The sequence below is a fragment of the Salarias fasciatus genome, chromosome 3 (genome assembly GCF_902148845.1).
Source record: "Salarias fasciatus chromosome 3, fSalaFa1.1, whole genome shotgun sequence".
Classification (NCBI taxonomy): Eukaryota; Metazoa; Chordata; class Actinopteri; order Blenniiformes; family Blenniidae; genus Salarias; species Salarias fasciatus.
In genome coordinates this window covers 26,930,535-26,942,678 of record NC_043747.1, presented here as the reverse complement: position 1 = coordinate 26,942,678, position 12,144 = coordinate 26,930,535, and the positions used below count along the sequence as shown (strand labels likewise).

The following is a 12,144-nucleotide window of genomic DNA, read 5'->3' as shown; positions in this document are numbered from 1 at the left end:
CAAACAGCTGAAGCCAACAGGAGGAGAAGAGCTCTTTCCACACACATCTCAGATCTCCAGCTCACACAGCAGCTACACACCGAGGACTTCTGCTCTTTTTCATGGACACACATGAGCTGAGTTTAACAACAAACATGAGGAAACAAAGCAAAGTTTCCTGTGACTGGACAACTCTTGATTCATTGACTGCAACAGATTCTACCTTCAGACAGTGAACTGACCTCAGAGTCTCCAGTTTACAGTTTGGACTCTCCAGTCCAGAACACAGAATCTTCACCGATGAATCCTTCAGTTTGTTGTTACTCAGGTCCAGATGTTTCAGATGGGAGGGGTCAGACTTCAGAGCTGAGGAGATCATTTCATAGTCAAAGTCAGCCAGCCTACAGTGAAAAATTCTGTAAAGACACAGAGGAGAAGACAGAAGTTGCTTTGAGAGAGGACACTGTCGGATTCCTCCTGTTTGCTATCAGAGCTTCAGCGTTTGACTTTGGCTTCATGTGCACACGAAGGAGAGAACATTGAGCTCCAGATGTTTTCATCATGTCCTGAGTTCTAAATGTTGAAGAGAAGGTGTGGAGCAGGGTTGGATGTCCTGCTCCTTGAAAAACAGTTTCTGAACATCTGACAGAGGTCCGAGCGACTGAACAGCTCTCATGGCTTCACACTTCACTGAAGAACAAAAAGTGTCTTCAGTTGCTGCTCAGTTCAAAAAATGCATTGGTTGTCCTGTTTGTACGCACTGAGGTGGACTGAACATGTACAAACTAGTTGATGATGATGTTGGTGAAGTAGAACACTGTAAATTCATGGAGAAAATCAATTATTACTCATACTCCCTTAAAAATGTTCTTGAACATTTCAAATTTATTTGAAGAATTACAGACCACAATGAATCTAACAGGAATAAGAAGATTGAAAGCTTGAGAAAATAACTTGAGAATATAGAATTTTTTGAAAGCTACTAATAAGTGGCATTTTGAAACATCAATTTGATTTAAAAAATTTTTCAAAATTTTCTGATTTTCATTTTTATTAATTAAGTGGAGCCAGTCCCTGTATCTGGGGATTGGGTTGCCAGGCACCCTACCATCGGCTGCCATCCAAACCACATTGCACCCGGCCCCGACGGTTCCCTTGGCGGGTGCTGGGTCCGCCGGAGGGTTGGCCCACGTTGCCCCTTCGGGCTGGGCCCAGCCGGGCCCCGTGGGCCAAGGCCCTCCCACCGGGTACTCGCTTGCGAGCCCCAACCCCAGGCCTGGCTCCATCCTCCTCCTTTCCAGTACCCTGCATAGACTTTCCTTAGCCTCCCTGGGAAAGTGTATGCCAGGGCACTGGAGAGGAGGATTCACCCGATAGTTGAACCTTGGATTCAGGAGGAACAATGCGGCTTTCATCCTGTTTGTGGAACACTGGACCAGCTCTATATCCTCCATAGGGTGCTGAAGGGTTCATGGGAGTTCGCCAAACAAGTTCAGGCGACAAGCAGAAGTCTGGTCCGCATTGCCGGCAATGAGTCGGACCTGTTCCCGGTGCATGCTGGACTCTGGCAGGGCTGCCCTTTGTCACCGGTTCTGTTCATAATCTTTATGGATAGAATTTCTGGGTGCAGCCAGGGGCTGGAGGGGGTCCGACTTGACCACAGGATTTTATCTTTGCTTGTTGCAGATGATGATGTCCTGTTGGCTCCACTGAACCTGGAAATGCAGCATGCACTGGGGTGGTTTGCAGCCGAGAGTGAAGCGACAGGGATGAGGACCAGCACCTCCAAAACCAGGGCCATGGTCCTCGACTGGAAGAAGAACGGTGGAGAGACCCTGGTCCAAGTGGAGGAGTTTAAGTATCTTGGGGTCTTGTTCACGAGTGGGGGACGGATGGAGCTTGAGATTGACGGGCGGATCAGTGCAGTAGCTGCAGTGATGCAGTCGTCATATCGGTCTACTGTCGTGAAGAGGGAGCTGAGCCGAAAGGCAAAGCTCTCGATTTACCCGTCAATCGACGTTCCCACCCTCACCTATGGTCATGAGCTTTGGGTCATGACCGAAACGACAAGATCCCGGATAGAAGTGACTGAAATGAGCTTCCTAAGTAGGGTGGCTGGGCGCTCCCTTAGAGAGAAGGTTATGGCTGCAGCCGGATGCTGCACAAATACAACCCGCACGAATACGACCCTACACTTCCGGCAAGTTTAGACCACTTTCTAAAGAGAGTGCCACTTACTGAAGCCTGCACGAATACGGCACTACCGCAATTTACATTTTAAATTGGTGAATTCACTCAAAATATACTTACAACCCTAACCCTAACCCGAACCAATTTAAAACGTAAATTGCGGTAGGGCCGTATTCGTGCAGGGCGTATTCGTGCAGCCTACGGTAGGTGGCGCTCTCGTGTGAGGAGTATTCATTCAGGGCGTATTCGTGCAGGCTCCGGTAGATGGCGCTCTCTTTAGAAAGTGGTCTAAACTTGCCAGAAGTGTAGGGTCGTATTCGTGTGGGTCGTATTCGTGCAGCATCCGGCTGCAGACATATACTATTGCCCTTAGAGATAGGGTGAGGAGCTCAGTCACCAGGGAGGAGCTCGGAGGAGAGCCCGCTACTCCTCCACATTGACAGGGGCCAGCTGAGGAGGCACGGGCACCTTTTTAGGATGCCTCCTGGACACCTCCCGGGGGACGTTTTCTGGGCATGTCACACCAGGAGGAGACCCCGGGGAAGACCGAGGACACGTTGGAGAAACTATGTCTCTCGACTGGCCTGGGAACGCCTTGGGGTCCTACGGGAAGCGCTAGAGGAAGTGTCTGGGGACAGGGAAGTCTGGGCATCTCTGCTTAGACTTCTGCCCCTGAGACCTGGACCCGGATAACTGGTTGAAGAAGGATGAATGGGTTAATTAAGTAATCAATTGAATCTATAGAAAAAAAAAAAAACAACTAATTTTGAATACCTGAATAATAGCCTTTTCATGGTTTGTGCTCCATGATGTGATGAGTTGACGATCAAAATCATCATTTGTTGTAGCTGGAGTTTCTTCATGACGGATCATTGAGGAACATCTCCACAGAGTAACTACAGGAAGTACTCCCTACAAACATCACTGAGATTTTGATCAGGACATGTGGACTCACCGAAACTTCCTGCAGTTCCTCACAGCTGGGATCAGTCTCCGTCGTCCCTCCTTTGATGTGTTGTACTTCTCCAGGTCCAACTCCTCCAGGACCTGGTCTGACATCTGCAGCATGTCGGCCAGAGCTGAGCAGTGGATCTCAGAGAGTCTCTTCTCTGATCTGTTCTCTGACTTCAGGAACTCTTGGATCTCCTGATGTACTGAGAGGTCCTTCATCTCCGTCAGACAGTGGAAGATGTTGATGCTTCTGTCTGGGGACATTTTATCACTGTAGATCTCCTTCAGGTTCTGGATGACTCTCTGGATGGTTTCTGGACTGACCTCTGTCCGACCCAGCAGACCTTCTAAGAGTCGCTGGTTGGATTTCAGAGAGAGGCCATGAAGGAAGCGGACAAACAGGTCCAGGTAGCCGTTCTGACTCCTGAGGGATTTCTCAAGAACCTTCATCAAGAATTTGTCCAAAGACTGGAAAGTATCATCATCACCATCATCATCATCATCATCATCATCCTCGATCTGAAAGATCCAAGATGCAAATGCAAAATCCTCATCCTCATCTTCCTCTCCGATGAAGGTCTTCAGTACGTCTGTCTTCCCGCTGGTGAAACAGTGGAACATGAAGACTGCAGCCAGAAACTCCTGAACACTCAGATGGACGAAGCTGTAGACGACTTTCTGGAAGATCACAGACTCTCTTCTGAAGATCTGAGCCCAGATTCCAGAGAACAGCGAGGCCTCAGTCACATCCATACCACACTGCTCCAGGTCTTCTTGGTAGAACACCATGTTTCCTTTCTCCAGATGTTCCAAGGCCATCCTGCCCAGCTTCAGAATTAGCTCCCTGTCAGCCTCCGTCAGCTCCTGTGGACCCATCTCAGGTCCTTCATGGTACTTGAGCTTCTTCCTGTGTGTCTGAACCAGCACAAAGTGGGAGTACATGTCAGTCAGGGTCTGAGGCAGCTCTCCTCTCTGCTCAACATGTGCTCCAGAACTGTAGCAGTGATCCAGCAGAAGACTGGGATTCCACACATGATGTGGAGGCTCCTGGAGGTCTGGATGTGGGAGATGATTCTGCTGCTCAGCTCCTCATCACTCAGCCTCCTCCTGAAGTAGTCCTCCTTCTGGGCGTCAGTGAAGCCTCGCACTTCTGTCAGTCTGTCCACACATGTTGGAGGGATCTGATGGGCCGCCGCCGGTCGGGAAGTGATCCAGACCCGAGCCGAGGGCAGCAGATCCCCCCGGATGAGGTTAGCGATCAGCAGGCTGACTGAAGACTGCTGGGAGACGTCAAGCAGCCGCTGGCTACTGTTGAAGTCCAGAGAAAGTCTGCTTTCATCCAGGCCGTCCAAGATGAACAGCAGCTTGCAGACGGCCAGCTCCTCTGCCGTCAGCTTCTGGAGCGTGGGATGGAAAACAGCCAGCAGCGAGAGGAGACTGTACGGCCGCTCTCCCAGCAGGTTCAGCTCCCTGAAGGAGAGCACCACCAGCACACTGACATCCTGGTTCTCCAGGCCCTCGGCCCAGTCCAGACTGAACTTGTGCACCGAGAAGGTTTTTCCACTGCCGGCCACGCCGCTGGTCAGAACCACTCGGATGTGTCTGAGCTGCTGGGCCGAGGCTTTGAAGATGTCCTGAACCCTGATGGCAGTGTGATGGAGGCTCTCCTTCCTGGAAGCTGTCTCCAGCTGCTTCAGCTCAGGTTCCCTCTGAAGCTCCTCACTGAGTCCCTCTGTGATGTGGAGCTCAGTGTAGATCCTGTTGAGGAGGCTTCCTCCTCCTGCTTCATCACTTCCTTCAGTCACACGTTCACATCGCCTCCTCAGACTCTTCTTATGTTCTTCTAGAAGCTGCTGCAGACCAACACCTGCTCAAAGACAACAACAATGAGACTTCACACAAACAACAAACTTTCCTGACTCTACAACACAACAAGTCCAACAAACCAGTCCCTCAGAGACACATGTCCACTCTTACTTGGTGCAGCGACGCTTCTGGATCTTTCTGGCTGCTCCTCACAGACATCACTGCTCTTCTTCTCTCTGTGGACACCAAGCAACATTTACTCTGAGCAACACAACACACAGCAAAGACACAAAGATACAGCTTCATATAAACAAATGGTTTCGCCCTGTGCCCCTCCGGCCATGTGGAGCGCTCTGGGCTGGTTTTGGTTTGCTCATTTTTGCATGTCCTCTCTTCCTGTTTTCTGTTTGCCCTCTTGTTCTTGCCTCACTCGTTACCGCCCTAATGGGTATCACCTGTCCTGCCCTCTACTGAAGCCCTGCTCCCCTGGTGTGTCGTGTCGGTTCGTTGTGGGTCTGTCCGTGTGCTCTGCTAGTGTGTCCTGGCCTGCCTCAGCTCTGCCCATTCCTGTATCCCTGCATTCCCGTTACCTGCAAATAAATGAGTTTTGAACCCCGCCTGGCTGCCTGCACATGGGTCCTTCCATCCCGCACCCGTGGCATTGGTGGAAATTCACACATTTGAATGAGTGATCTAAGTTTTGAATGATAAGTTCTTCGTGCGTGTGTGTGTGTGTGTGTGTGTGTGTGTGAGAACTCAGTAGTATGAATGAGACATTAAACCTGTTGTTTGAACCGACACTGGTGTCAATGTATGTGTGCAGATGAAAAGCTAACGTCCAGCAGGACCTGCAGCTCCGCCTCCCCTGCAGCCGACAGAGGGTCTGGACCGACGCAGACCAGACCGCTTTTCCTCACGTGAACCTCCAAAAGAGATGGACTGAGTTGGATCCGTCCGTCGGATCCGCGCACGGTTCCACGCCCATGCCGCGTGTCGCCCCGTCTGACTAACGGGGAGAGGTGAGCACATTCACCCCCCTTCACCATCTACGGAGACCCGCAGACAGCAGGGGGTCAGAACACGCTCGCACACCTAGTTAATCAATGATCTGATGGTTAAATTCAATTCAATTTCAATTCAATTCAATTTTATTTTTGTATAGCCCAGTATCACAACAACAGTTGCCTCAGAGGGCTTCAAGATGTTACATTGGTTGGTAAATCACTCTGTGATCTACTCATTCCTAATTACCTGATAATTTTACATCATTAATGAATAAATAATCGTTTATTTGGATTAATAATAATTGAATTTGGGATAAATCACTTTGTGTTTCACTTGAAACAGTTTATTACACCGTAATTGATTGTTATTTAGTATTCACTGTTAATGATCTGCAATTATTATTTGATAAATAACAATTCACTCAAATTAATGACCGAATAAATTAAAGTAATCAATTACTCCAAGTAATCGATACTCCAGTAATCTAAAGTGAATTACCCAACGTAAACCCCAGCACCATATAATTATCTTTATTTGTATTTTATTGGCAGTTGTGTTTTGTACTAATAAGAGCTCTCCAAGCAACAGTTCTTTTTCACGGCATTTCGACATGGCTGGATGACTCTGCTGAGAGCCTCAGCCCCACACACACACACACACACACACACACACACACACACACACACACACACACACACACACACACACACACACACACACACACACACACACACACACACACACACACACACACACACACACACACACACACACACACACACACACACACACAGTAATTTGAGAAGTTCATCACAAACACAACAGTAAAGAGATGAACCAGATCAAAGGTCAAAGGTCAGACCCTCACAGCACAATAATGTTTGTGGCCTCTGGACCTGGACTCTGCAGGAGCAGCTGACGTCTCTCACCTGTCCTCAGACTCTGATCTGTCCTCCTCTTCATCCACACCGGACATGTTCGGTCAGGCTGACAGAGAGAGCAGCAACAAGGACCAACCACACACACACGCACACACGCACACAAACACACACACAGAGCAAATGATTCACTGTTTGTCAGCAGTTAAAGACTTACTGCAAGTTTCAGATCTCAACGAAACATTACTTCAAACAGAAAGAAAAGTAAAAACATGAAGCATGAAATCCACCCCATGTGAGGAGTTGGACTCTGATTTAGTTTAGGGTGGCCATATTTTGAATTCCAAAAAAGAGGAGCAGCGGCGCGGGGGGGGGGGGAGGGGGGAGGGGGGGTTCAGATAGGCTTCTCAGAGGTTGATGAACATTCTTTATTAGGCTTCAATGCAAAATTAACTTCTTTAACAAAATAAAATGTAAAAACTTGTAACAAAATACGGTAATGGCTCTCTTAGACTCGTCAAATATTAAATAATTTTCTTAATATGAACTCTTCTGTTGGAAAATCAAGATTCGACAATATATTTCTTAATAACTGCAATAAGATAGAAGAATAGAAGAGTCTCAGAAATATCAACTTAAACAAAAAAGATACTTACTTTTAATCTTTAATTGTTTTCTTTATCCTGCTTTTCTTCTACATTCTATTTTTTATCTCGTTATGTTGGAATTTTTTTTGCAGTTCATCCGTGAAGGTGCTCTTAAGCTGAGGCTTTTTCCTGCTCCGCTGTCTGAACAACCCCGCCTGCTCCGCTCCAAGTGTGTGTGTGTGTGTGTGTGTGTGTGTGTGTGTGTGGCGCGCGCGCGCACGTCGTGCAACAAAGTATTATCATAGTACTGTGTGCAAAGCGCTGGTGCCATGAGAAACAGTGAACCCCGGACATTTCCTTGAATTAAACAAAACCCGCCCGGACGCTCCGGACAGGACATGTCCGGGTAAAAGAGGACTATGGTCACCCTCATCTAGTTGGTCAAACGTGTTAACCTGTGGAGACGCAGAGAGACACTGAGGCTCATTAAAACTCACCTTTTCCTCACCAGCAGTCAGGATGGAGCAGAGGTCCCTGGAGACACAGACGGAGTTTCACACGTCTGGAGTTAGAACGCTGCTTTGACAGCAGAACAATCAGAAGAATGAAACAAACCTGGAAAAGTGACGTCGCAACACAACGAGGAAGTCTTCTCTCCAGCAGGAGGAACAGGGAATGTGGGCGGAGCCTCAAACAGCAGGTTGCCAGGTCTGACACTAAATCAGCCTCACAGCTCAAAACTGACTCACAAGAGCATGTTTAATGTCCAGCAGTGCTGCTCCCAGCACACTGGACTCTAATGTTATGTTAAAAACACCTTGATCCTCCACTTGAAACACCACTGTGTTTGCTGGGTGATAAAGGACAGATAGCTGACATATCAAAATCAAAATTATCTGTTATTACGGTTGGGATTTCAGTGGCTGCTGGAGTTATCCTCAGACACTGGAAAACTCCCAAAGCCCCGCAGTTGAAAGAATGGGTAAATATGATTATGATGACTGCTTCATGTTTGCTAAACAAGTTGAGTGGCAGGGCTGGGGGGGCACAGCAACTGACTGGGAACATTTCTGATTTCATATTTCTGTTAATACCGCCCAATGGGATGATACCAATGAAGTGACAACACACTGCTCGGCTGTGTCAATCTTGTCTATGCTGGTGTGTCTGGACAAGGCATCAGCGTCGCCATGCTGTTTACCTTCCCGATGTGTGATTGTGTCGTCACACTCAGTTCAAGGACCCATCTGCTGCGTCTGCCAGTGGGATCATTGCCCACTGGGGTTTTCTTCAGGCTGAGCAGGGGGCTTATGATCTGTGATAACAATTACAATCATCTAAGAAATAGTTCTTTTATCTTGTCAAACATGTTGTGAATCTGAATGTGGTGAATCTGAGCCAAACATGAAAAGTCAAGGTGTTGACGCTGCACAAGGAGGATTTATTGAGGATGGCAGAGGATACACACACAAATCAGCTGATTGAGAGCAAGTCTGTTGCTCTGAGGAAAACTCAACCCAACTCTGCATAATTTCAGTCAACCCTAAGTCATACAGACAGATATGACGAGAATAGCAGGTGTTGTTTCTCGGATGGGAGTTCATGAATCCAAGGTGACTTCAGGCTAAACAGTGCGTCCTTCACACTGTGTCTCAGAGAACTTGAAAACAAAACATTATTCCTCATCAGCCTGTATTCACAATATATTACATTAATATCAAAGAGTCTTGAATAAGGATCAAATAAACAAAGAAAAAGTTGTTCCTGATCTTTCATATTTCCACTCACTCAGTGTGAGTCTCACTAACCTTTGTTGTTTCTCTCATTAAAGTTTCCTGTTTCTGGAAACTTCTGAGACAAAACAGTGTTCATTTCACATTTCATGCAGTTCTGTATTTTCTTCTCTCCTACTTTTCGAAGCACATTCACCTGTCAGAGATAAAATCCCTGAGGAGTCAGGAAAAAGGACACGCACGCATGGATATCTGGGCCCTGAGGGCCTCTCTGGCCTGCTTCTGGCCTTCTCAGGGGTCAGAGGTCAAATATGCATGAACACCTTCACTATCACTATTACATTTGCATGATCACGCTGATCTTTAGTCACTCTTCACATTCTACCTGTGGACTCAGTTACCTTGTTTTCCTGTGGTGGGTTAGACTAATGGTGATCTGTAGTAGACCTCTCCTGATGCTGTGTCGTAATATTTACACGATTTCTCAGTTTGCACGCCCCGAGTTCACTACTAGCTATACTCTCCCCCCCCCAAAAAAAAAAAAAATCTGTAAGATTGCAGATTGGTGTTTAATTATAAAAGGAAAAGAAAACTGTTCTGGTTCTGTCAGTCTTTGTGTTAGCTATCGATTTTTTGTCAGTCTCTCTGTTAGTTATCGGTGCTGTGGTTTCGGATTGTTCTCTGTTAGATGTGATATGTCGTATTGTGACTTTATATATTTTTCATTGTCTCTCTCTTGCTCTCTGAGTGTTTCCGTCCTGGTCCTGTTCAGCAGCCATGCCAGATGCCAGTCTCAAATAAAGGCAGCAGCAGGAGGAGATTCAGTCTCTTCCTGCTGCTAACATTACAATCTGTTCGGACAGTAAAAGGTTTCAATCATACAATATTGTACGAACAGGACAAGGGGAAAAAACAAACAAAATAAAAACAAAGGCACAAAGGTCGAAACTAAACATGGTGCTGAAATATGATCTGAACACACTTGAGGAAGCAGTTTTCATTCCTGACGCACACTCAAAAATGCACGCACGCAGGCACACATGCCCCCCCCCACACACACACACGCGCAAAGAAACAACCACGTGTGTGTGAGTGAGTGAGCGAGCGAGCGAGCGAGCGTGCGTGCGTATGTGCGTGCGTGAGTGAGTGTGTTCCTCACAGTCACGTGATTTCCCAGAAACCGTCAGGAAGCAAGTTTATTTCCACTCTAAAATCCACATCTGTATGTCAAGAAATGTTAAAAACCAATAAAATAAAATAAAATACAACATTCTGGGGGTAAATCATCTGAAACCAGTGGATTAATTGGGCCTATTTCATTGTTCCTATATTCACATTCAATGCAAAGTGGAGTTTAAATGAATAACCACATAAACTGTCTTCATGCAGTGAAATATGATCAGTTTCTCCTCACTTCACCGCCAGCAGGGGGAGCCCTGCAGTGAATCCATTCCACTGAACGGCCTCGTCACTGGGAATCCAGTGCAGGTTTCCCCCCTGACCTTACAGACAGTCCCTCCTGCTGTCAACTTTTAAAACACGAGGAGATGAGAAGAAGAGCGTGAAGGGATTGATGAAGAATGGATATTTGAACTCTTCCCACACTGTGAGGTTGTGAATGTTGTGTGGCCGTTATTTGACTCTGTCTCCATCCTCAGGCCCTGCATCACTGAACACACCGTCCTCTGAAAAAAGTGTTGATCAAATTCAGATGAACAACTCAACACTGAATACAGAAACTCATGGAAAACACATTTTAGACACTGACCTGAATCATAATTGAAAGTCTGTAATTTCTTTAGTTTGCCATGAACGTGTATAGACTTGATACAAGAGAGTTTTGTCACAACATCACAACACGGTGATCCAGAACTGTGACCAAACCAGGCCCTTGAAAGGTCTCTCACCTGGTCGACTGTGGTCTTCGGTCTGAATGTCTTTGAACAGTACTCCTCTCTGGACACAGTATGAATCAAGAAAATGTAATCTGTGCTGAGAAAACTGAACAAAGTCCTGATGCTTGACTTAACATGCAGAAAAACAAAAGATAATATTCAAATAGGATTAGATTCATATCTATAAATGTTCATTTCTGTACAAACGTCTAAGTTCAATCTCATCCAGTGATTTCCCTGCAGAGTGGAAAGATGTCTTTTTTCCACTGACTCAAGCATTTTGGTGACTTTGGTCAGTTGTGTGGTGGGAACTGGTAACCTGTAGAAGTCTCTATATGAACACGGAGGTCATGTCCCAGAAAGTCTGCTACTTGATCCAGTTTGCTGTTTGTTCAGATGAAGGACTTGTGACAGTGTGGCCACGTGTTTTCTGAGCTGCTCAGGGTGCTTTGCTCCACTCAGGCTGACATTAATATTCAAACAACCCTGCCCTCTGCAGTCGCTCCTTGGCTTGGGTCTTCATAAAGAAAGATGTTTGTGGCACCAACACCACATCCGGTTCTTTTACTGCTCAGCAGTGACGGAGCTTCCTCCACTTTCAGTGTGAGCAGAACTGCAACTTTCCTTCCTCTTTTCCACAGAACTTCAATTCTTCTAAAATAGCTGCAGAGCTGTTAGTCTTGAAATCGGATATCCATTCTAACGTTTCTTTCAGATGGAAAAACTGAAATGAATGATTAGAGAAGACCTGGCTTTGCGATTTACCAGAATGTAAAACTTGTGAAGAGCAGTTAGCAGTCTCATCTCTGGCTGAGTCACACACACACACGATCAAAGAAAGGCACATAAGTTGAAAGTAAACATGGTGCTGTCCATGGTGCTGAAGTGTCATCTGAACATATGTGAGGAAATTTTAAGATTCAGATTCGGAGTTGCCATTTAAATTATTTTGCTCTCGGATCGATTCCATTTGATTGAACTATTATTTTTGTATTGCAACTTCATGCTTTTTGGCTTCAACTCTCTTTTTTGTTTGCAAAACTTTTTCTGATTGATTGAATAATAAAGAAACAAAATTATCCCCCCCCCCCCCCCACACACACACACACACAGAAATGGA

At 46.4% G+C, this 12,144-nt stretch overlaps 1 pseudogene; it reads right to left on the bottom strand.

Moving 5' to 3' along the window:
* LOC115381039 (NACHT, LRR and PYD domains-containing protein 14-like) overlaps positions 1-8,000 on the bottom strand; it is an 88,935-nt pseudogene extending 80,935 nt beyond the window's left edge.
* Positions 8,001-12,144: the final 4,144 nt, after the last annotated feature.